Here is a 27,973-nt window from a genome sequence, read left to right on the forward strand (position 1 = left end):
ACTAGTGACGTTGTCAATTTATTTACTGTTATTCAACACGACATTGGATTGGAATTTTTCATTGAAAGTCTGTTAAATTTGGAAGCCGTGCATAATGTAAAAAGAAATCTTTTAATTGAGATGATGGAAACAGTATTGAACAACAATGTGTTGCATTTTGAAAGGAAATATTTTAAGTAGAAGTCAGGAGTAGCTATGGGGGCAAAATGTGCCCTCATTTACGCTTAGTATTAGCCAAATTGGAAAAGAGATTTGTTTTTGATTCCCCTTTCAAGAATGACTTTATTCTATGAGTATGTCTCCTGGATGATATTTTAATCCTGTGGCAAGGTACTGAGGAAAGAACTGTTGAATGTGTTTCTTATTTAAATAACACCACCAATTTCTTGGAATTTACATATAAAGTGGGGATCCAGGAAATAGTTTTTGAACATCTTGTTTTACAAACATTTGCAAACTAAAGAGTTGTGCTCTAATATTTTTAGAAAGAAAACTTTTTCTAACATGTTGTTACACTTTGATAACTGCCACCCAGATCACCAGAAGAGAGGGGTTATAAAAGGACAAAAGGTTTGCCTCTCTAATTTGGTTTGTGATGACTATGCATTTGAAATGGAGATGTCAAATTTAATTGGTTTGTTCCTTAATGGCGGCCCATCCTGTTTATTGATTAAAATTAGAAATGAGATACGAAAAAAAAAAAAGGGATTTATATACACCTATTTTATTAATGAATACAGGTGCCAAACAAAATCCAATCCCTGCAACAACAAAAATAAAGTATCGGTATTGCCTTTTAACCAAGAGATGACAGTACTGAAGGGGGTTATTATGAACTGTTGGGACTTAACTATAACAAGTGAGTTGAAAAAGAAACTTGGCGAACATCCAGTAGTGATCTATAGTAGAGGAAATAATTTAAAGGAAATGTTTGAGAAGAACAAGAACCATGTTATAAAGCCATATAATTTGTTAAGTAAATATAACATCTGTAAATATTGTAGATACATACACAAAGGTCCATACGTGACTATTCAAGGTTACAGCAGGACCATACAGTGTCCTGGGTGAACTACTTGTAATACTAAAATGGTGGTATACATTGCCCTATGTGGGAGTTGTCCTGCATTTTACGTAGGGAAAACCACACAATGGTTATGTGATAGGACGTCAGAACATTTAAGGGATATTAAGAACAAAAAGGCCACTAATGCACTTTTTTGCCAAAGTGACATGTGTGAGGGTTTTAAAAAGTTTATATTTTTTATTGTAGATAGAGTGGTGTATAATGGGGAGGGGTGATTTTACTGGAATTCAGCAAGACTATGTGGCAGATGATATTTAATGCCACAGTAGCCCCAGATATAAATGACAGTTGCTTTATTACTAGCTTACTGAAATTAAGGTTGATGCAAGCTTGATATACTACATAAGTGATGTATTTTAACAAGTTTTTTTATTGGTTTTAGATTATTTAAGCATTTTTAACCATATTAAATATATGCAGCCTGATGCTATACCTTTAAGAAGGTGACTGACATTTGTTGTTTAATTAACTATGTCATTCAATTAAACAATGCTATGTAAAGGAAGTAATGGAAATGTGAATTTGACTCTGATGATGCCTAAATGTAAGTAGGCAAAAGCGCTAATTCTTTTTTTTTTTTTTATTTAATAAAGTGTACTTTCGCGGATGTCTGGATGTTGTGGTGACTTCTTTGTTTGGAATCTCCCAATTCTGTCATTCTCCCACAAGAGTGTCTTCATGAACATATGCTTGTTCACATATTCATGGCCACAGCCCCATGCAAATGTCTATGCAGTATAATTTCCATTGGTAAAAGCAATGTTCCTGGTAAGTAGCACTTCAATAGCCACACCTGATGTACATACTCAGAGGTGATAGACCTGGGCACACATGCCTGGCTACACAGGTTTACACCTACTTTAACACAGATCACCATGTCTCCACAGGGATAAGATGGGTAGTATATCATGTTCATGTCATTAGTAGGGCAATGTCACTTAATAATGCTATGTTTATAAGCTCCGTGTACTCATCCCTCAGCATGCCAATATTTCAATGCAAGGGCCTTATTCTCATGTATCTTTGCAAGCACCACTGGCAATTGGCACAAGACAAACTTTCCTCACAAGGGAACTTCAAGTCCCCAATATCTGACCTCTGGGAATTGTGTGCAATTTCTGTCATTGTACCTTGTGTCATATAGACCACTCAGAAGTGATCTCCATCTTGTATACAGGGCAATGTCTGACCCTGCTGTATTGGACATGCTGCAGCTCTATGAGTGGAATGGTACATGTATTACCTGCTGTAAGGACATAGAATCATAGGATCATAGAAAGTTACTTACCTATTGGCCCTGAGGCCCTTACAAGCCTGGCCAAGAATTTAGCCTGTGTTCAGAGACATCGGCACCTGATGCCCCTGTCCAGCAGGGACACAGGTGGAATCTCAGGGGTGCATTTTCTTTTCCCCATCCAGTTACCCCGGTTGCACTTACAATGGATTAATCAGGTACTCAGTTGATGTTGAGAGGGAGTATATTCCACAAAAGGGGGAGTCTCTGGGTTTCAAATCTGTCCTGCCAACAAGTCCTATTGATGTCATAGACCACGTTGAGGTCATGCGTGTGGGTTACTTAAGTGGAGCTTGACTTGTGGATATGCAGCAGTCCCATCAAGATGGAGTCTGAGATTGCTGTCTGTTCCAGACAGAGACAACCTCTGATGACTCTGTAAAAGACTGAGTAGAGGTACAGTGCTTTTAGCCTATATATGTATGTTAGATATTGGATGCCCTGGATTCATCTGTTGAGGAATCTCTGTGGTCTCTCCAGCTGCTGCATGTGCTTTGTGAGGTACATGCAAAAGGGGCATTTTACTCAATAATCGGTCTTATAAGGGAAGAATACAGGGATGTTATAACCTCATTGTCCTTGGATCAGATACCCTTCCTAATGATGTGGGCCATGTAGAAAGTTTTCAATACAATGGAGGCAATATCATGTTCAACATTCAGTCTGTTATCAACCTGGTGCCCAAGTCCCTCACAACTGATTGGGGGCTTATTTTCTTGTTATTATTGTGATAATTTGTGGGGACATCATTCTCTCCAAAGGGGAAGGTGAGGGATTTTATAGCAATCAGTTTTTGGCCATGTTTCTGACACCAGGCATTTAATTGGGTGAGACCCTCATGCAGGATGTCCACATCACTAGGGGAATTGATGACAGCACCCAGCTTGCAGTCATCTGCAAACTTGGTCAGCCATTGGCCACTGATTGTGGCCTGCACCTCAGAAAAATGTATCCCAAAAGACAGATGCTCCAAGACTGATCCCTAACATACAACACTTGTTACATGTCTATTGTTTGAGGTGGAATCCCATATTTTGAGTAGGTGGGTTCTATCAGTGAGCCAGTTTGCTACCCATCTGGTAATATACAGAGTGATGCCTAGTTGAGATAGTTTAACTATTATACCCGAGTAGGGAATAGTATCAAAGACTTTGGCCAGATCAAGATAGGTAGTGTGCACCATTTTCCCCTCATCCATGGCTTTGGAGACTGTCTCAAAGAAGTCAACCAAATTTAACTGGCATGACCTCACTTTGACAAAACCAAACTGTGTGAGATCAAGTGTTTTGAGGCTGCAAATGTCCTTGCTAATGAGTTCCATAATAACATAATAATCCATTTCATGGCCTCACAGATCAGGCTAGTTAGGCTGATGGGTCTATAATTTCCTGGATGGCTGGATGCTCCAGCTTTGTGCAAAGGGATGGCAGTGGATGACCTCCACTCAGCTGGGACAAAGCCTATACTCAGGCTTTGGTTAAATATGGTGCCTACATGCTGGTGGGGGAGATATGTGCACCATACTGTCACAAACCATTGAAACAGACCCCCACCCTAATGGCAAACAGTGCACCTCATTGGCCCTCCTCAGATGCAATCTATATGATTGCTTGAATGACTGTCTTGTCACCAAAGGGCTTCTGCATGTGTTCCTTGTGGACAGAGGCAATATGTGCTGATTGTGTAAATAAGGGTTAGAATGTGCCTAGAATGTTATGGGACCTAAGCCCATTAGGCTATTACTATCCAATCATCCTATGATTCCATACACTGATGTAAAATGCTCTAACATCTACACACACACATACACACACACACACACACACACACACACACACACACACACACACACACACACACACACACACACACACCTGGCTACAGTGAGAATAGTGCCACTTTCAATTCATATATACAGAACAGTGCACAACATACACAGTTCAAGTTGGCTGCAATTAGATTAGAACACCTACTTATATAATGGCACATACTAGAGATCACAGTACTTAACGCACATGCCACACCGCAAGTGTGGTATTAAAATCTCTTTAGGCAATGTTATGGTAGACGACATCAACAGGCCTTGTCTTGGTCAGGGCTTTGCATTGCACACCACACATGACAGCTAAAATACTGCTAACCCCATCTCTTTCTAAGTCAGTGTGGTGATTTAATGGTACACACTAGAGATCAGAGTACTTAATGCAAACACCACACCTCAACTGTACCATTAACATCTCTTTAGGTAATGTTATTGCAGAAAACATCAACAGGCTTTGTTCTGGTCAGCACTTTGTAGGCACATGTCACATACGACAGCCAAAATACTGCAAAACCCCACCTCTTTGTAAGTCAGTGTTTTAATCTTGCAGGGGGATGCACATACACAGCATGTGGACCAGAGTAAGATTAAAACATCTACTTATTTAGTGTTACACAGTACAGATCACAGTATTTACAGCACATGCTATGGCTTAATTCTGACCTTACCTTGACAATTAGTAGTGTTAAGGTACATGACATCAACAGGCCATTTTGAAGAGAGGGATTTGGAGGCTGGCAGAACCTGCCAGGGCCAAAATGTGTAGGCTCATTGACATTTTTGAATCAATCTGAGATTCCCATTTGTTATGCAGGGAAATGCACAGACACACACAAAGTGGGCCACAATGAGTGTAGAACCTCTACCTTACACACTACAGATCACAGCATGAGACAGACAATGAGATTAGAGCCCATGTCAATCTAGTGTTATACACTACAGATCACAGAATTTACATCATGCACTACGGCTTAAGTATAGTTTGTACGTGACTGAAGGAAATTACTCGTGGAGTAAATAAACTAGGCTTGTGTTGAACAGCATGTGTAAGGGCTGCAGAGTGACACTGCTTCTCAATGTTCTCTGCATCTAGTAGCCTTGCAGTCAGATAACTTTTGTTTATCCTGGCTATGTGTCTACAGGAGCCATTTTGGATATATGTGGCTGTTTACATTTCGATGGGCAAGCATGTGGGCAACAACAATGTGCTCTGCCAATGTGTGCATACACAACATGATACATAACACCTCCTGTTCACCTGTTAGTGTATGTGTTGCAACATCCAGCAAGCACAGGGAGCTGTAGGGAAGTGCATTATGTATTGTTGAGCCCTTTCATTTGGTCCTTTGAGCAACATAATATATGTGTCATACTGCAGCTTTAATCACCAGTATCAGGGTATGTAGGACAATACAGTCATACACAGACATATAAACATATATCTGTAGATAACAGGGGCATAAATATACAAGTATATGTGTGTGTGTGTGTGTGTGTGTGTGTGTGTGTGTGTGTGTGTGTGTGTGTGTGTCTGTTCATAGGTTCATAGGTAGGTACTAGGCTATCGGCCCTAGGGCCCATACAAGCCTAGCCAAAAAATGTACCCTGGCTTTCGCCACCCAAGAAAATTATTTTCCTGTGCTCCTGTTGAGCAGAGCCACAGAAGTGATCCCCAGGGTGAATTTCCCATTTCCCATCCAATCATTAAGATTTTTCTTGAAGAGTGCTAATGAGGAGGTCTGTTTGACATAGATAGGTAGTATGTTCCAGAGTATGGGAAGTCTCTAGGACAGGAATCTATCCCTCCAGCATGTTCTGTTTATTGTGGTGACAAGGTTTAGGTCCCTAGAGCGTGTAGCTCGGAGGGATTGGGATTTCTTTAAGTGGAGCATGTCCAACAGCTCTGGGTTTGACATAGCTTTGTATGTTAGGCAGAGATCGCCTCTGAGTAGGTGATATGCGATGGAGTAAAGCTGTAGTTTTTTGAGACGGTCTGCATAGGGTATGTGTTTGAGGCCAGTAATCCTCTTTGTGAGGTATTTTTGTGGTCTTTCCAGTTGTTGTAGATGTCTTGTGAGGTACATACCAAAAGGGGCATTGTACTCTATAATGGGTCTAATGAGTGATGAGTAGAGGGGAACAATGAGCTCTTTTTTTCTGGATGAGAATCCTTTTGTGATGAGATGAGCCATGTAGAAGGATTTCCTGACCACTGTGGCGATGTGATTATCAAAGGAGAGACTACTGTCCACCTGTGTCCCAAGGTCTCTTATCACATTTCCGGCATTAAGTAGACTACCAGCTATGTGGAAGTTCATGGGTACAGAGTTTTTACCAAAGGGGATGACAATACACTTTTTGGCATTGAGCTTCAGGCCATGGCTTTGACACCAGGTATCTGTCTCAGTGAGGCCCTTTTGTAGTTTTTCCACATCGTTAGGAGTTTCGATTATGGCTCCTAGTTTGCAGTCATCTGCAAACTTTGTTAGCCAAAGACCTTCTGTGTTGGCCTGCACTTCAGAGAAGTAGATACCAAACAGGAGAGGACCCAGGACTGAACCCTGTGGTGCTCCACTTGTCACTGGTCTGATGTCGGATTTGGAATCCGCTACTTTCACAGTGTGGGTTCTGTCCATGAGCCAGTTGGCAACCCATTTTGTGACATAGGGATTTATACCTAGCTTAGTGAGCTTATCTATAATTCCAGAGTAGGGGATGGTGTCAAAAGCCTTGGCAAGATCTAGATAAGCTGTGCGAACCATTTTACCCTCATCTATGGCTTTGCTGACTGCTTCAAAGAAGTCAATCAGGTTTAGGAGACATGATCTGCCTTTTACAAATCCAAACTGGATAGGGTCCAGAGTTTGGAGATTACCAATGTCTCTGTTTATGAGTTCCACAATGATACGTTCCATGGCCTTGCAGACCAGGCTCGTCAGGCTAATGTGGCAGTAGTTCCCGGGGTCCGTCGTGGCTCCCCCTTTGTGGAGTGGGATAACTGTCGTGGTGCGCCATTCAGTGGGTACAAAGCCTGAGGTGAGGCTATGATTGAACATGGTACTTAGGTAGGGTGCCAGTTCATTCTGTAGTTCATGTAGAACGCAGCCTGGGATACTGTCAGGTCCCATAGATGCTGTGTTCTTGGCTTTGGAGAGTGTGTTTTTTACCTGTGTGTGTGTGTGTGTGTGTGTGTGTGTGTGTGTGTGTGTGTGTGTGTGTATGATATATGTACATAGATATATACATATATATATATATATATATGTGTGTGTGTGTGTGTGTGTGTGTGTGTGTGTGTGTGTGTGTGTGTTTGTATAGATTTTTATATTTTATATATATATATATATATATATATATATATATATATGGAGAGTAAAATACTGACATATATGTATACATATATGTCTGTATCAGTAGACAAATCTATACATAAAACACCATTTTAAGTGGGGAGCAACAGACTTTTGCTCTGCTTAACTATGTGTATGAGCATGCCCAGTGGGGGTTTTGCTACTTATAACCTGAATCCGCCCACACCTACTTTTACTCCAGTCCAGGATTTGTGTGTTACACATAAAATATAATATCTGTCCCTGTTTCTGCACTGCTGCAAGTCACTAAACTTCGCTACAACTTTCTTCAGTTGTGTGATGTAATTAATATCCCACAAAGGTTAATAATATTGCATCACACACAAGACTGGTGGTCTGTAAAACAAAAAGTAATACTACTTGACATCCAAAATAAGTGGTTACATGTAGATTAGAACATTGAACACCACTACACAAGCTAATTGCCCTAGTTCTTTGAGCCACACAACCTTGCTTGTAAGACAGTAATCATTAATCACATATTCAACTAAAGACATACGTATATAATTATTCCTGCGCTAAGTAAGATAGAGAATGTATGATCAATTTCATTGTTACTATCCTGAGTCTGCCTGGCATGCTGCTATACCATTGCTGAGTTTGTGTTACAGCAGATTCAAAGGAACACTGCTGTGTTTAGGGTGTTGGAACAATGCCACTCATTCTGCTGGGATACACAGTAGTCTGGCTATCATGTCACTCCACTGTCTAACATCTCTCTTGAAAGATGTACTAGTAATCTGATGCAGAAGGTCTGCATGAGTATTCCATGCATGGGGACCTAGTGAATACTCCTGGAAACAAGGAGTGGAGTAGGTATCTGTAGTCCCATGTGGATGAAATCTCTGTGCAAGTAGCACTTGGTGGAGTATCCTGGAAGCAGATGGCTTTGACACCCCCATCATGTCCCCAGTTCATCTTTGAAATGTACATGTAGCTAGTATCCTAAGGGCTGTACATACCTTTGTTTCCACTGGGATGGGTTCCTCTCTGCTGGCTCTTGCTCTGAGTTGAGGATGGCAAAGCTAAGTGAGCTGTTGTAATACGTCCCTGCCCAGCATGTAGTGCTCTACAATCTCCAGCTCATGTAGCTCTTGGAAGGTTACGGTGAGCCTGAACACTCTTCTCCTTCTCAGCCTAGGCCTATTGTCAGCAGCATCAGCAGCAGTGACTTCAGCCTCTGGCACATGCAGAAGCCCCTAGCATTATCTCATTAGTTAAAATTTTCAAGTCAATACTCCAATGCTTCAGAGTATTGTGGGAAAAGCAGATTGTAGGCAGTATACATACTTTATACATGGCTGCTATAGGTCCACCATGTGTGATTGGCTACTTATTATGCATTTCACCTGCCTAAATTGTAATTAACATCATTTAATGGCCCTACTTTGGTGTGGGGCACACCACTGTATGCCACATCACTCAGCATAGCTTATTCACTCCTAAATAATCAACACTGTCATGTGAGTAGTGTGCTGATAATACACCTCAAGCTATGTGCCACTCTGCACAGCATAGGTTATACAAAAATCACAATCAATAATTGAATACATCTGCTTTTAATTACTTGCTGCCTACATCATCACTGTGACATATGTACTCTTTTTCGCATGAACAAGCTCATCTATGTGGTCCATCATGCAGACTCGCTCACTGAGAATTAAAAAATTCCTAAAAGTAAAAGGACACATCCCACTACTGGCATCAAGATCCAGTGGTAATATCAACATGGTGTAGGAGCCTACATGAAAGAGATCTGTGGACACAATTGCTCCTTTTAGCAACTGAACAAATTGACCTCATTTGCATACATATCTGTGCTGGCAGCCTGGTAACTTCAAGGTTCATATCCGTATGACCTAAAGTTAAGCATGAATACACCATTGTACAGACACGATGCAATGTCCTATAATACATTTCAGACAAATATTATAAAATACTTTTTATTCCTTTTTTTTTTTATTTTTTAATTAGGCATGTTTGCACACGGCAATGCATAGCGCAAACATGATGAAATCATTAAAGAAAATTATTTATTTTTCTATCTTCCCTTGCATTTTCAGACATAAACTATGCATTTTCACACATCATTGTATGTGATTTAACCGTTTCAGGGGAGTTATGTCTATATTTGTGGACTTTTACATTCCCTTCTTTCCGTGGGCACCCCTGTATGCAGAAAATTTCAGCGTACACTATGGACATAGACACAGGGTCTACATGGCTGCCTTTCTTCTTTTTGGATCACTCCACCTGGGTCATTTGCATAAGATTTGCCTGCTTATGAGGTAATTTGTATTACAAGGAACCTTCCATGTTTGTATGCGCTTGCTCGCCTTTAAGTGGTGTTTATTTTGATCTAAAACCGTTCGCACCCATGTGCATTGAAAAAAAAATGTGTAGGACTTACTGAATTCCCCTGTTGGTTTATTAGGATGCCAAAAAACTCAGTAGAATATTATTTATCTTCTTCATCAATTTTTTTGGTGGAGGTAGTACTAAAGATTGTACGACAAACAATATTTTAGCTAAAATTGCCATCTTAATAAGCATTAATCATTCTTCCATGGTAAAGAAGAATTTGTTCCAATTTGTGACTAAACTTAAAATTTTATCAACAAGCTGATGAAAGTTTGTTTGTATCATTTCTTTACTATTAGACATAATGGTTATACCAAGATATTTCATTTAATTGCTATTTCAATTAAAGTTGGAATATTTGTTTGCATTATGTTTAAATGTTTTATTAATTATGCACTTGCTTTATTATGATTAAATCTTTTTTATCAAATATCTTTTTATTGAAAATATTTCTGGTATAAAAACAAAAAAAGAATAACAAGACAATTACATGTGGTACAGTTGATGTTACATTGTACATTCATAAACATGCAATGATAGTTATTGCCCATTATGCTAATAACATTCATATTTTTTAGAAAACCATAGCATTATCACACTGATATAATTAAATTATATGTTCGTCTAAAAGTTTTTCCATATGGCATATTTATTATACCAACTTTACTGCTGAGAGCTATAATATATGCATAGCATCAGCCTATAATATGACAACATTCTACTCTACTAAAAACTTATATACATATATACATATATGTCACCTTACTTATTTTGGTTGCTAATCTCAACAGAGTGGTGTGCTTACATTTCTTATGTACATAGTATTTACATACTATACTATTCATGACAAGATATCAATTAATGTATTGCAGTACCATTAGTAGCAGGTTTGATACCAGCAGTAATGTTTACTATCCTTAAAATACATAGACTATACCAGACTATCAAGAGAGTATTTCAATTAATGTTTTACAGTACTCTTGATAATATATTTGATTTCTCTGACTTTTTGTATATAGTCTTTTGGCTAATATATGTTTTTTTGCTACGCTTTTGTATTCTAACCAGGTTAATTTTGATCTATCAATCCAGTTTTTTGCTATATAAGCTTTCACCAGAGTGCAAAGTGTTATTATGATATGTTTAGATAACTTGTTAATATTACCCTTAAATAAATGGAGTATAGCTGTTTACCATGAGAGCATACATTTTGAGTATCCTGATTTCTCAGGTAGAATTCTAAGTGAACACCATAGCTTATATACTGTTTTACAGCTCCAGAATATATGAAGGATGTCTGCTTCTTTATTTGGGCAAAATGGACAATATGGTGACTTGGATGGGTTAAATTTGTTAAGATGTACAGGTGTGAAGTATGCATTGTTAAAAATCATGAGTTGTGTATATTTGATAGCTACTTCCTTTTGGTTATCTGTTGTGGTGTTGTTTTTCCTATCCCAAAATTTTGAAAAGATGATGGTGTTTTGGTATTTAATAGTTGCTAACAATTTATAAGTGTATGATGTCATTTTCTTTTTACTTAATAGCATTTTTATAATTTGTTGTGCTAACTTGACTTCTTGCTCGACTACTTTGACATCTTTGGTTAGAATATTTACTAGATATATGATTTGTTTAATTATCAGGTTATATTTTTTACTGACTTTGACTAAGTTTGTGATATCTTTCAATGAAAGATTTCTTATTTGATAAAAATCCCAAACTGTATAATTTTTTATTAAAGGAAACTTATCCAGATTTATCATATTGTTTGCTAGTTTAATATCTGAATTATTGTAAATTGGTTGCAGGAGAGTAATTGTATCTTTTAAATTTACTGAAATCAGTAGTTTTTTAAAAATTTCAGAGTTGTTAATTGATATTGGATGAATTTTTATTGTTTTAAGAGTTTCCTGTTTTATAAAGGGAATTGATTTTGGATTGATTTTATATTGTGTTATGGCCCTATATAGCAATGTGATCTATAATGGATATCATGTATTCCCTACTGGGTCATAATTTGCTATCTGTAAGATATGGCTTGCATTGATAATTTCATAGTATAACTGAAAGTCAGGAAGGCCTAGGCCACCTTTTTCTTTTGTGGGTATTAGCTTATCATAGCTAATTCTCGTACACTTTGGGTACCATATGCATTTTGCCAGTCTACCTTTTATTTTATTGAAGAAAGTAACTGGTATTTTTATAAAAATGGCATTGAGATGATATAAAATTTTAGGCAGAATGTTCATTTTTATAATTGAGGCTTTTGATAAGGTAGATAGTTTAAGCTTTTCTCATTTATTCATACTCTCAACTATATTGTACCATATTTTACCAATATTGTTAGTGAACAATTCTGCTTGTACATGACTAAAGTTTATACCCAAATATTTCAGAGTATATTGCACTTTGACCTTAGTCTCAGGAAAGTAAAACTCTTTATGTCCTATTGGATTAATTGGATATATGATTGATTTCCTGGGATTAATCTATTAATCTCATAGTTGGATACCATGGAAAAAGTATCTATAGATGATAGTATTTTATTTAAATCAGTATTTGGATATTGAAAGTAGATATTAAGATCATCCACAAATGCTGTGTATTTAATCTGGGTGTTGGAGACATAGATAAGATGATTGTGTGTTCTCTGAGTAATTTGCAGTAGTAGTGTTTCTATATACAGATTAAACAAATATGGTGAAAGTGGACAACCTTGTCTTGTTCCGTTAACTATTTGTATTGGCTTAGAAGTTTTCTTATTAATATAAAGGGTAGTAGTTGCTTTAGTATATAATGTTTTGATCATTTTTATATATTCCTTAGGGAATCCAAATTTATACAGTATAAAAAGTAAAAAAATTATGATTTACTCTGTCAAAGGCTTTTGTTGCTTCAACAGATAATGCATATTTTGGGGATTTGTCCTTAGCACATAAATGGGTTAGAGCATCTATACTTAATGTGTTATCCTTAACTTGTCTATGACTCATAAAACCTAGTTGTTGGTGATATTATGACTGGAGATACCTTTTGTATTCTTTGAGCTATAATTGTTGAGAAAATCTTAATGTCCAGATTAATCAAAGCTATAGGTCTATAATTATTTGGGTTTGTGGGATCTGTATTTGGTTTTGGAATAAGCACAGTTTTGGAGTTGTTTATATATAGGTCCACTATCCCAACTTGTATAATATAGTTGTATAGTTTTAAAAGTATTGGTGTAACTTGAGACATAAAGTGCTTATATAATTCTGCTACATATCCATCAGGGCCAGGAGCTTTTCCAGGTTTTATTTTATCAATAGCCCTACTAACTTCCTCTTCTGTTATTAAGCTTTTAAGGTTATTGGCTTGGGATTCATTAACCTTATGAAATTCTAAGTTATTTGCGAAGGGTTGAAATAGGTTCTCATTAATATACTTTTGTGGGCCATATATGTTTTGAAATATTTCTTCAAAAACCCCAATTATTTCAATATCAGATCTATACATCTTGCCTTTATATTTTATTTCTTGTATTTTACAATGGGGGTTCTTTATGTTGATAATTCTTGCTAACATTTTTGAAGGTGTTTGCGCCCATTCTGCATATTTATGTAGCATTCTGAGTTCTGTAAACGAGAATTGCTGTGTTATAATCTCATTTAATTGTTTCTGTAAGTTTGCTATTTGCTTCTCAATAGTAGGATTAGCATTTTTTGTAGCTCAGTTTCAAGCAGTCTTAGCTTGTTTTCTAATTTCTCTATATTTTCTCTTCTTTGTTTTTTAAAATATGATGCCTTTTGGATGAAAGTACCCCTAGCTGTAACTTTAAAGGCTACCCACTGAATGTCCAGAGGAATCTCGCCACTTAAAAAAATCTTCTTTAATTGCATTAGAGGTTTAATAATCTCTTGTTCTACCTCTTTATTTTTCAGCAAATTTGTATTTAATGTCCAGTTTGCTTTATTGTGTAATTTATACCCCACGTTGTTATGTGTTTTTTTAGATTTATTTTAGAGTGATCTGATAAAGATCTAAGTTCTGGGTTATAGCTCACTTCATAATGTGCCAAGCCTTGAGAAATCAAAAACATGTCAATCCTAGACCAGGTTTTATGATATGGGGAAAAATAAGTGTATCTGGTACCTTGGGTGTCTGCATTGTTTAGTTCAAATGGATCTATTAAGTTTAAGTCTTCAATTAGTTCTGATATGAATGCTGTGGCTTGGAGATGTTGAGTATGATTTTTATTTGACCTATCTTTTAGTGGATTAATAGTTATATTCTAGTCCCCCCCCAATTATAATCTAGTGATTTGGATGTTTATTTAGCAAATTATATAATTCAATTAAGAAATTGAGTTGGTACTTACATGGACCATAAATATTACACAGTAATACAGGATTCTTGTGAGTTGGCAGTAAGGTTGTAAAATAGCACCAGCTTCCTTTAACATCGTAGTTATAATTAATGATATTACCATCAAATGATTTCTTGATTATTATAGATGTACCTCTTGCTGAAGTACTGTCTTCAGCTGTTATTATTTTCTTAATCCATTTAGAATTTTTTTTCAGTACCCTTGTCCCATTGTTCCATAGTCGTGTGTGTTTCCTGCAGAAAGGTTATATCAGTTCTTGAATTATAAATGAGATACATGACTAGCTTTTTCCTTTTAGTGTCCTGTAAGCCATTTACATTCCATGAGGCTATATTAACCATTTTATGAGAATACTATTTTGTTCTATTTATATCTGAGGTATCTATCTATTTTATTTTGAATCTTGTCGGAGCACTTTGCGCACATTTTACTACGCACTGAGAAATAGTTAGATATAAGATTAAGGTGACATATTCCTCTTTCAAACTTTCCTTGGTGCCTAACCACTTACTCCTAATCTCTGAAAGAGAAAAGATTATCCAATAAACAAGTAGTGTAAATAACATTCTGAAATTAAAAAAAACAATCCCTATCTACAGATTTAACTATAATACAGTAGTTATTTTGCATTCCAAAAAACATCACACATTTCCAGGGTAGACACTCCCCAGACAGCAACCTAACTAAAATAACTTGTTTTGTGTTCTTAACCCAAGTAGACAGTAGGGTAGTTAATGTTTATGCTTCTATATTCAAAGTTTCCCAGCTATTTCAGACATTAATAGCTTATTTTTATTTATTAGCTGATTTTGCTAGTACATATACCATTAAGTAAATATAGTGCAATTGTGCTCCGACTCACCATCTGCTCATTACCCTACTGAAATCTTAAGAAACCTGTAATACAGGGTATAATACATGCCAAACTATAATGATTTCTCTGATTGCTATTCAAGGCATCTTCCTGGAAAAGGGTATATCAAGCCTACACAGACATGCATGATGTGGGACAACTATGTGGATGAACAAACAGGCTGTGGCCTACTCCTCATGTGGGGTTTGCTACCAACATTTTGCTGTTGGTGAGAGACAAAGTGTAGCAGCATCGTATCCCAGGAGAGAGTAGTTGTGGTGAGAATAGCATTTGTAGTAGGCAGGCACCAGCATTTCAAGGGACTCCCCTCTTGCAGCATTCTTCACAAGGTAATTTTGTCATCACAGTACACACTGCTTGAGTGGTGTGCAACTGCAGAATAACTGTGTAAACACACCCTCCTTACCTTTTCCAGGGTATATGCATGACCTCCCACACTGCTTGCCTATGCTCTGTACAGACACAGACATGTTGGATGACTGCTTCTTGGAAACCATGATGGAATTAACTTCAATGCTTAGTTGCACACAGGGCAAGTAGCATGCAGTGACAAGAAGTGTCCCCAGATGTCTCAGTAGTGTTACATTTAAAGCCATGTAAATACTTATCATGGAAATGATCATTAACAATGTAGTACACCTGCAGACACTGACCCAAGCCAGTGTGTTCTGTTCAAGGTCAGATCATGCCTACCCTAAGCATTGCACCTCATTGATTGTTATAGTATGTGACGGATAAAGGGAAAATGACTCACCTCACCTACCATGGCATTTGCAAAGATTAGGCCATCAGGCATTGTGGTCACACTGTAGAACTTATTTACAAGCTTGTATGTCAGCCGTTGGATAGCCAAGAGTCTGACACTCATTATCTGTGAAAATAGGATTCTGTAGGCTAGCACTACAATGAGGCCAGTCACCAGTGGACTACCCACACACATTATTCCTGGGACTACCTGTCCTAGCCGTTCTCTTCTCTGCAGTTACGGCCACTGTCAATGACTTCAGACTGACTACATTTAAAGATGACTGCAAATAAGGAGAGCTGTCCCTGAATCCATCTCAGAACCAACAATAAACCAGGATGGGCTAACACACACATGTAGGTGTTGTCAGAGCCATTGACAAATACTACATGCCAAGATATGCACAATACTATACTTTTGAGAGTCATCCACCCCCTGGAAAATATTGTATTGTCTGCACACCTCCATCATTTTAACCATTAGTTAGAGAATTATGGACAGAGAGAGAGAGATCTAGCCTTTCACTTTCACTGGTCTTTAAGATGTTGGGCTTCTTGCACTGTTGAACACCATATAGAGACAGGTATGGCATGTAATTCCTAAAATGTCATTGTTACACTGTATGTGGAACTCACAACACCTATCAGTGAGTGCAATGCCACCTTTGGTATGTAAGCACACAGGCATAACTGACACCTGTAGTAGCCAGAGAGGTGCCACAGTAACCTAATACACAGTGTACATAACATGTCCAATGCAGACTGTGTCAAGGTCGTAATGGTGTATTCTGTCTCCAACATGCTTTAGAGGAGATGTGTATGGCTGCTATGCAGGAGGGTGCCAAATCCCACTGTGTACCATCTGCACATCCTAGACAGGACTAGCACTAGAAATACCTGTTCTTCACACCTGCACCTTGACTATGGTATAACTAGGACATGCTGGATAGACAGGTATATAACCCTGACAGTACACACTATATGTAACAGGCTCCCCATCCAAGCACACTTCTGCTGTAATGCACATCATGTGCAAGTTACAACAATGGGATGTGGAACAAGGCAATCACAACTGGTTTAGGACAAATGTCTGTAACAGACACAGGGAAATTGTAGATGGTTCCTCTCCTATGCCACAGCTTGTAAATGTGTCAGCTCCCAGAACCCTGCTTACACTTATCAAGGGTACCACACTGTGTGAGAGATTAGGGATGCAGGATTAGGCTGCTTGAAGCCATTGTCACTGTTAGCCTGTGATACACATATGAACATATGCAGCCATACACCTATACTGCTTTACCTTTGTGAAGACATGCTGCTTCTGTGCTGACATTCCATCCTGTGCTCTGATGTTTATGGGTTTATTGTAGCTGTGTACCCATAGGTGTGTCCCACACAATCCTGAATCTGAAATATAAACAGTTCTATGAGACACCATTCATTGTGTAAGTGTACAGCCATTACAACATCCTCCAACTTATGTACACAAAATAATGCAGTTTACTCATTACAACTGGAAGCATGCAATTTCTGTCAGTGACCAGTACAAGTGGCATATCAAAGGCATTACTGGATTAAACAAATACATAGAACTTTAGGTAGTCACCCTGTGCATCAGACACATAGCTTCATTTCCCTGCATTGATGACAAGGATGATAGGGATGTGGCACAGCTATCATCACTTGCACAGGGTGTTGTGTGGTGGTGTAGAGGGCATAAGCTGACCCAATACATTGGCAAGCATGTGTGTGAGTCAGGAAGGGAAGCAGGCAAGATGGACCATGGAATGTGCCGTGTGTGTCTGCAGGTGATGTCACTGTGACAGTGGTGTATGAGTGTCTGTATGTACACAGTCAAGCACAGTGCTAGCCCTATGTGATTATATGTTGGACAGCTTTGAGACACGCATGGCAGAGCTGACAGTTCACCATCTCTGCACCTGAACATGAGAACTGGCTTTGCCAGGAGTTGCACTGGCACCTCCATACCCATGGTCAGAAGAAGCACTACTACCTGAGGGTGACTGCTGTCTGCTAAGACCGTATCCTCTATGGGAATACCCAGGACCATGAGCCCATGGCTTGTCATGTCTTGGTGTGGACAGCACACTCACCTCTGGGGTGCTGGATGTACTGCTACTATGGGATCATGATTGAGCAAAGCCATGCGGACTCTCAACAGATGTAGTTGATGACCTACATCCATAAGTCTCATGCTCAACTCTATCCAGATGTTCCATTATAGACAATGACCATTCCAAGACAGATATTCTGTGATCTCTCTCAGACCAATGTCTTTCCACAGTGTCAGTCAACCAATACAGGGTATCAGCAACATGGTGGAGGCAGTCACAGATGTCAGACTGTGCTGCATCCATAACCCTTAGCATTCATCTGGAGTTCCTTTGGAGACATTCCTGTGCCTCTATAATGGTCCTAAACATACACCTAGTGACATGTGATGAGACAACTGCAATAGGTGGTGGAAAGACAGCAGGTCTCCTACAATCACCCCTATTAATCCACCTGTGTGGAACCTCACCACCTCTTTGGCTATGGCCAGTATCAACACTCACTGCAGCCATAGTAGCCACAGTTTCCTGTTCAATGTCTCCACCCTCTGACTGTCCAATAACTGTGGCCTCAGGGACTGGGTATGGATAGGCATACTGACTGTGTACAGCGATAATGAGAGCAGAAGATGGATGTCAACCTCTGTGTCAGATTCAGCCCTTGCAACCCCCACCTGTGCCTAACTTTGGCCACCATCATCATCAGAGTCTGAAGAGACACTGACATCAGATTGTGAAGGGGACAGACACCAACCCCCCTGTTCACCTTTGATAAAAAGGGTAAAGAGGCACATTAATACATGCACACCTATGCTCTACAGTACTATCTTACAATATATATTAAGCTGTACACAATGCTGTCAGTATTACAGACTTGTTTGTCCCCCAACCTCATATACCAGGACCTGAGAACATTATTTTCTAAGAAACTTCTGTAGTTACTTGTAAAGATTAAGCTCCTTAATCAAGAATCTCATCAGCAACAATTATGTAAACTGTTGACATTTGTCAAAACTCTGCACAGCTGACAAATATGGCAAACTGTAATGTCCTGCAAATACTGCAACTCTGTCAGTGTGGTCACATCTACAAGGTGTATGTATGACTCTAAACTGTGTTCCATGGAAAAAATCTTTGAGATTGGCAGTCATGCAGACAGTACATCAATCCAGCTGGCAGGCCTGGGATGACACTTTAGTGAATACAATGCACTAAATCTACATCTGTAACACAACAGTGTTATGCTTACCAGGAGCAGGAGCACAGCTGTGTCTGATTATTGATGGTCCTGTGAAAAGTTGAGGGAAAGGTAATGTAAACAGCAAGCCATATTGCACAATAACAGGCTAATAGATCCAAATACCCCACATTTACTGTACATATTGTGTTAACTGCTATGTTGGTCACAATCTGAGCATGAGGTTCAAACTGCAACTAACCCCCATACCCACAAAAATACCTGACAGTCACATAAAACTATGAGGACCCTGACACACTGAATGCTACAGTATTGCAATGCTGATCCAACTAAGCATACCTGGACACTCCTCTTGTGTGGAAATGGTGGCACCCACATCCAGGACATACTGTGTAATGGATGCCTCGGAGCTGTCCTGTGCTACTATGTTCACCAGGAATTCCTCAGTGGCTGACAGTGGTTGTTCTACTGCAGGCCCTCCACTGGTGACACCACGATCCCTGGCCAGGTCTGCTGCTCTTCTGCATGAGGTGTGATTATATCAGTGGCATGGTGTCACACCTGCTTATATGTCCTGCTCTGTTGATGATTAGCATTAACATTGTGAACCATGTCAGCTCAAAATGCTGCCTGCTCTTCCCTGTTTGTCTTCCCCCTGGACAGCAGGAGTTTGTGGTGTTGACGCAAGGTGTCCAAGATAGTTTTGTTCTCTGCTTCTGTAAAAGGGCCCCAGTATTGATGATACATAGTTCCTAAAAGACAACAAAATGGGAAAACATGTCAAGATCACATAGGTATGAGCATAGTCCGAATCCAAACCAGTTACAAGTGGCGTCCCACAGGGCTCAGTTCTGGGACCTCTCTTGTTCGGTATATACTTCTCTGAGGTTCAGGCTAACACAGGGGGATTATGGCTGACAAAGTTCGCAGATGACTGCAAACTGGGGGCAATAATCGAATCTCCAGCTGACACAAGCATCCTCCAAAAGGGTCTCACAGAGACGGATGCTTGGTGCCAGAGCCACGGCCGCAAGCTAAATGCTAAAAAGTGCATAGTCATCCCCTTTGGGAAAAACAAGGTGCCTACAAATTACCACATAGGTGGCAATCCATTAAGTACGGAAGAAGTAATTAGAGATTTGGGGACCAACGTAGATAGTAATCTCTCCTTTGATAATCACATTGCCAAAGTGGTTAGAAAGACCTTCTATATAGCCCACCTTAGGGTTCGCATCTAGATCAAGAGAGGTCATTGTGCCCCTCTACTCGTTACTCATCAGGCCCATAGTTGAATACAATGCCCCTTTTGGGATGTACCTTACTCGACACCTGCAGCAACTGGAGAGACCCCAAAAGTACCTCACCAAGAGGATCATGGGCTACAAACAGATGTCCTATGCAGCTCGACTAAAGAAACTCCAGCTCTACTCAGTTGCTTACCGCCTACTCAGAGGCGATCTATGCCTGACGTACAAAGCCATGTCAAACCCAGAATTAATGGACATGCTCCACCTCAAAAAATCCAAGTCCCTTAGAGCTACAAGCTCCAGGGACCTAAACCTCAGCACAAAAATAAATAGGACACGCTGGAGTGACAGATTCATTTCCCAGAGGCTCCCCTCACTCTGGAATAGAATCCCAATTCATGTTAGACATAGCCCCTCGCTGACCCTCTTCAAGCGAAATCTGGACGCGTGGATGGGAAATCGCAAATTCACCCCTGGGATCTCTTCTGTGTCCCTGCTAGACAGAGGCACAGTAAACTAATCTTAAAAGGGTACCTTCTGTGACCTACTTTACAGAGGCACAGTAGGCTAATCTAATAGGGAGGCAGAAGCCAAATACAATCTGGCTAGGCTTATAAATACCCTAGGGCAGATAGCCTAGTATCTACCTATGAACCTATAGTATGTAGAGATACAGCAATAACAGATGGCTACCAGTAGTCAATACTTGATTACACATCTCAAACTCAACACCATGCAAACAAAGTAAGGGTGTGGATGCAAGTAGGATAATAGCAGTAGGCAACTATTCTTGCTTGTGCCATGACAGATACTGTTGTATGATCATAAAACCAACACATCAGTCTATTAAGTTGTGGCCATAGGTGTAACCCCCCATTATACAATTTAAAACCAGCAGTGCCACACAAATATCAATGTAGTATTACCACCACTATCAATGGAAAATTTCCAGGAGAGTGGTATACCTAATTAACAAAGAGCATTCTACCTGTACTATACTCTAGTTCCTCTGTAGGTGTAACACATGTGTAGATCAATGACATGTCAGAAGTACAGTTCCAAAAAGGCTTACTGCTGTAATCCCCACCCCCTTAAGTACATTGAAACATATGCATCATGTTGGAAACAGAATGGTTACATACCTGATGGAGTACAGTAGTCCTCTGTTGAATGGTACAGATATATAAATGTTGTGCCAACGAATTCACCCTCAAAAGTAAATTTCATATACAATGTTTCCCCTAGCTAGCTGTTTGCCTTTTTAACATGGTTCTCTATTAACAAGTGATTGCCTCTGAACCAATCTGTGTTTCTGAAATATTAATTGCAGCCAACACAGCTGATTTGCAGTATAATCGGCCAAGTTCATGCAACCACTGAACAAGATATAAGGCCTCAATGTAGATTACACCTTTCTCATATGTTGGGTTGGAAAATAGTGGGGGACAGATACCACATCATGGCAGAGAGAATGTCTGCAGCAGCTAATATTTACATACCAATGTGTGTGCTACAGGTTGAAGCTGAAGGTGATGCTGCAGGCAATAGACAGGCAGAAGGAGTGAACACTTTGAAGGAAGTGTGGGACCTGTGACAGTCTTGTTGCATAGGCAGAGCCAGATTGAGAATACCCACCCCCACTGGGAAGTCAGGTATGTGTGTCAGGTAAGTCTGTCAGCCAATGGTACCAGTAATACAATGCAAGGCAAAATGCTTGGTGTGTCCTAGAAAAAAGGTAGGTGTACATTAACCATGATTTCATGCAGCTGGACAACTGCCAAGTCAAGTGTTATGCCATGGTAGTCCCCTGTTGAAAGTGTGCTGGCACCTCTCGCGTCTAGCTCAAATTCCATATGTGTATGTTACCTGTGCAGCTGTGGTAATCTATGATATCATCAGCAAAACCTTATGGGTTGTAGTGTGATATTTCTGGGCCTCAGTTTCAGTAAACACTTCAATAGCCTCTGAAAATTCAAGCTACTGCATTACCTGATATTCTCTGCACTTTAAAGTGTTGTACTAGGAGTGGGTGAGAGTTGTCCTATCTGTAGACCTTTGCCCTCTATTATATAGATGTAGACATCCAAACTGCAATGCTTTGGATAGATAAATAGGTGATGAGACAGACATACATATCACACTTTATAATACTGATGGCCACATACATGTATTTTCATTAGTAGACACAGCTGTACTTGAACTCAGGACCATTTGTACTAAAATAAAATGTTTTCAATGCATTTTGTAGACAGAGCTACAGAGTCACTACTACAGCATGCACATTTTTACATGTTGTAGTTATCATTCCACAGTTATCTGCTGTTAAATACTGCACTTACATCTATTATTATGTGCATGGCTTTAGAGTGCTGTATTTATTAAAAGCAGATTAAATGTAAATGTCAACCTTACCTTAAATTCAGCATATTCAATTTCCATTTATTAACATCACCTTCTCTAAGGCTCAGATTGCTTTACAAAGACCCAGAAATAAATTAACACTGATCACCGTCTAAGACATGTGATCTAATGCATTCAAAAGTTTGCTGTTGCTGATATCATAAGATGTAATATGTACCCTTTCCTTCATAGTTCTGTTGGTTTTTTTAATATAGAATGCAGTTTGTACATTGCTTGCTCACAAAACAATTGCATTTTAGTTTAAATAATTCACACAACAATAAATCTGCATAAAGGTCTCTGCTGCAGGAATTTGCAAAAAATATTACAGGGGCCAAATATTATTGGTATTATGCTGCAGTTTCTACATGGGAAAGTCCCTCTACGAAGTGAGACACCTCACACATGCTTTATTCTGTTTTATTCTGTTTTTTTCTTTTTTTTGTTATTTCTTTTTTTAAAACTAAAGCTTAAACTAAGACCTGGAACCAATAACCGGGCTAATCTCGGGGTCAGTAATAAGAATGATCTTTAAAGTTCTTTTAATGTCTTGTCATATCAAAAGACAACACAAAGCCTCAGACATAGCCTATTGACAGGGGTTGAGGAGACTGCTTTATCTGGGTTGTTAAGTGTAGTGTTCATCTGAGTAGAAGGTTTGGTTTTGTGACTTTCTCTACTTCTACTTCCTTCACTCTATCAATATCAATGTATCCTCTCTCTCAACAAACTCTGGTGGAGATGACACACATAGCATCTGTTAATTCTTCCTGTCTGTATGCAGTCTCTTAACGTAAGACTTGTTTCTGACTATATTCTTAGTAATGTGCCTAGGATGCATACTGAGCGGCGTGAAGAAATGTTGTTCTTCCTACAGTCCTTCTATGTATCCCTTGTCAAGATGTTGAAACATATTTTTTGTTGGTTTTAAAATAGCAAGAAGAAAGAAACTCTGCTATAAACAGAATAAAACATGTGACAGGTTTGTCTCACAACGTACAGGAACTTTCCCATGTAGAAACTGCAGAATATGCAATAACATTTGGTCCACCTGCATGATTTTACACCCTGTGCATCAGAAACCTGTAGAGTTTCTATTCTATGCAAATTGTTCTACTAAAAACATTATGTATTTTGCTAAGTGCAATCTTTGTAGTGCATTCTATATTGGTAAAACCAAAAGAACTATGAATGAAAGGGTGATGGAACATATTAATGATATCAGGAACAGCAAACTTACTAATGCATTAGCTAAGTATGTCTTATATTGTGGTGATCAGCACAATTTTAAATTCTTGGTCTTGCAAAAAATGAATGTGAGCCTTAGAGAAGGTGATATTAACAATGAAACTGAATATGCTGAATTAAGGTGGATAGTGAACTTTAAGGCTTACTTATCACCTGGTCATAACAGTACTGTATCTTTAAAACCTCTCTTGAAAAAAAGAGGGTTGAGTCACTGATTTTTAAAGAATTTTTATTGGTTATTGGTTTTAATTAAACCTTGTGTGCTAATTTATTTCTGTATTAAGTTCTGAAGAAGAGGATTGCCTCGAAAGCGCTTACCTAAATCTGTATTTTGTAATAAATTTCAAGTATTTTAATTTCCAGCCTACAAGTCTCTTTATCTGCATTTAAACTTATATTTTGGGGATCTTGGGTCCACCATCTCTCTATTGTCTACATTTATAAAATCCTATTTGCCATTAATGTTTTATCAAGTGTGTTCTGAAATGCTGTAGACATAATTGCAGGATTACCTGCTGTCATATACCTCATTTAAGTCTAAGCATATGTGTGCACCTTTAAAGTGATGCATTTGTGTACTAGTATGCCAATTTCAATACTATTTTTCTAGTAATCTATTAGCTGATTTACGTAGTGTGGTATGATGTGCAGCACCATTTAATCATGCTCAATGATGTTTTGCTTATAACATGTGTGTCCATTAGCAGCTATGTGGTTTGATGGGATGATCCACTGTTCTGCAGGTTTGATGGTTGTGGGTTCAAAATAGGGTGCAGGTGTACTTTTTGGATGTGATTAATAATGTTCCAAAAGCATATATCAGTATAGTGCTATTTAGCATTGCTAAGTGATACAGCACACCATTTCACAATGCGTAATGCAAGACATCTTTAAAGAAACGAAAAATGGGGAGACAGGACAGTTTTGAAAAGGGATGTAAGCAAGGGAAAAAAAAAACATAATGACAGGCAGGTAGGGATGTGCAGGACAGGTATAAGAAAGAACCATTGCTATCCATTTCTTCAACAGCAACAACTGTCCACTTTCACAGATTTTTTAGCTGAATTTGGACTGTCACCCACAGAGAGTGGTAATGACAACATAACTGCATTGTCAAGCCAACTGGACCAAATTAAGTGTGTCTAGTGGACATGTGCAAAATGAAGAGCTATGCATGGGACAAAGTTTGTTTTTTGGGACAGGTGCCCATTTTTTTTTAAGGTGAGAGTTGAATGTTGGGGAAGGGACATAAGTACATGTGGGGGAGGTAAGTTGGGAAGGTGAGGAAGATTTTGCAGACAGACAAGACAGACAGGACAGCAGACAGGGTTGGTGTGTAACACAAGAGAAGGGTAAATACCTTGGATTTGGATGGTGTTGTGGAATCCCAGTGGCATGAGAATTCACATGGTAACAGTGCAACTCAAATCCTCACCCATAGGAATGTCAGCACTGCTCCTTCACTGCCCCTGGGGTGGCAGTGGTGGAAGCTGGTGTCCGGGGTGAGGCTGCCCCACCAAGATGGTGAGCATGCCCTCCATCCATTGCAGGCATGCAGTTCTTAATGAGTGACAAAATCACCCCCCTCATCCCTCTCTGCCAGAGGGGAACACAACCCCAGCCTGAGGGGTGGAACTACCCAATACCCCAGGTAGTGCAGGTGCAGCAAAGGGGGCACCACCAAGCTGCAGCCCAGATGAGCTGGGTCCTGGTGCCATGGCCAGGGTAGCCAAGGTATGTTGATCAGCTGGAACTGGCCTCCTTTGTCACACTGTACTAAATTAAATCTAAACATAAGGTAAGATAAGTAATAACCAAACAAATGTTAGTATTAACATAATGGAAGATAATACTGATTAATCAAAATACATATTAAGGTATATTATGAGGAGCACAATAATAAATAACATAACAGTAAGCATGTTAACAACAAACTAGTATTAAATCACTCATAAGGACAACATAACAGTTAGTTTAAAATAATATATTAATAGCAAATCATAATAATGAATAATATTAATAAATTAAAGAAGATAAGGGGTGGGGAGAAAGATAAAAACATACCATTTGTGACCTCACAGGTGATATTACTACACAGACTAATAATACATCCTTCTACAATTGTGCAGTGCCAGTTGTGAGTACAGTAACTCCAATTGTGTTATAGTTGATATTGTACCTACATACCTCTCAACCTGTTAGCATGGGAGAGTATGGGCCAAGCACTAACAAATGCAGATACACAACTACAGGGAACTGTTTTACATACTGTGCTCATACATTACTACCAAGCTGTTCTCTAAACAGATTTGCCAATGAGAGGTATGTTCATATACATTAAGTAGACTAGACAACCGGTGATTTCTTAGTTGGCTGCCATGGGATTAGACCCCACAAACTGTGACTCCAGGGAAAATGTGCACTTAATTTAACAGTTGACTGCTGTCAGATTAGAAGAGACATGCAGTGTACACAGGGCTACTTCACACTTATTGGAAAGGGTTATTTATCAAGGCACAATCCTGCTTTACACTTTATTGATATTATTCCTTAAAATTTGGCACTTCTACACATGAATGTGAGCAACCCCACAAATATACCTTATTCCAGAAGTGGGAGGAATATACAGCATTATTTGACTAAAAATGGCCATAACACATGCTTGAACCTTACTCTGGGCATTGCACTACATTTATCAGACATTTTTTTTCTGCAGTCTTTATTAATTTCCTTTTTACAGTTGACAGGTGTCAGATTATAACACACATGCAGTGAATACAGCTATACTGCACACTTATTTGAACAGATGACTTATCAAAGCACAATCCTAATTTAAACATTATTGAGAATGTACCTTAAAATGTGGCATTTATACACATGGATACCTGGCCAGAACTTCAGCTACCTTACTCATATTCCTTGTTCCTGGAGTGGGAGGAATATACAGTATTATTTGACACAAAATGACCATAACTCAGGCTTGAGCCTTACTGTGTGTATTGCCCCACATTTATCAGGAAGTTTTTTTCTGCACTCTTTATTCATTTCCTTTTTACAGTTGATTGGACTCAGATTACTACACACATGCAGTGACTAGAAGAATAGTGAACACTTATTTGGTTGAAAACAGTGCATATGATAGCGCCATCACTGTTTAAAATCTATTGATTACTGTTGCTTCAAGTCTGGCATGTACAGCATGGATAGCTGTGTCAGGCTTCTAAAAATAACCCATATACCCTTGTCATAACCTGAGTGCAACCTACAGCATATTTCACACAATGAGCAGAGCAGAACAGTGACTTTTAATCTTGGTAGACACAACATCAACTGATGTTTGAAAGCTATATTACACAGTAATGCATGTTTTCTTGATTTAACTTTCTGTACCATTTCAGGTAGGCAGTTACACATTACTAAACATATTACATTTCCCAAGTATGTCATATCTGATTGCTACAACTGCAAACTTTGTAAATAATTTATTTTGGCAATATGTTATGCATTGGGTTAGTACTTTGATGTTTCCCTACTTATCACACTCATGCATCATCCTGGCCTGGCACCCTGCATGGGACTGGACATTGCAAGCCCTCTCATCTGCAGCTGTTGAAAGAGAAGCAAACCATTAAGCATGCCAGTTTGCACAGATTCAGCTTGTATATTTCTAAGGTACTGTCAAACATACTTACATATCTATGGGGTATTCCCAGCCCCAGCCTTTTGGACCCAGCTGTCGAAGCTTCCCCTCTTCCTTCACTTCAGGTCATCATAGTGGTGATGACACTGCTCACCAGTGTGGGGGATACCAGTAGCACTGGTAAGATCACTAGCCAACTGATCCCAGGCCTCAGACTTACATTCTGAGCCCTGGTAATTTCCCTGC

The sequence above is a fragment of the Protopterus annectens genome, chromosome 2.part0 (genome assembly GCF_019279795.1).
Source record: "Protopterus annectens isolate FY-2018-M chromosome 2.part0, PAN1.0, whole genome shotgun sequence".
In the NCBI taxonomy this organism is placed as follows: Eukaryota; Metazoa; Chordata; order Ceratodontiformes; family Protopteridae; genus Protopterus; species Protopterus annectens.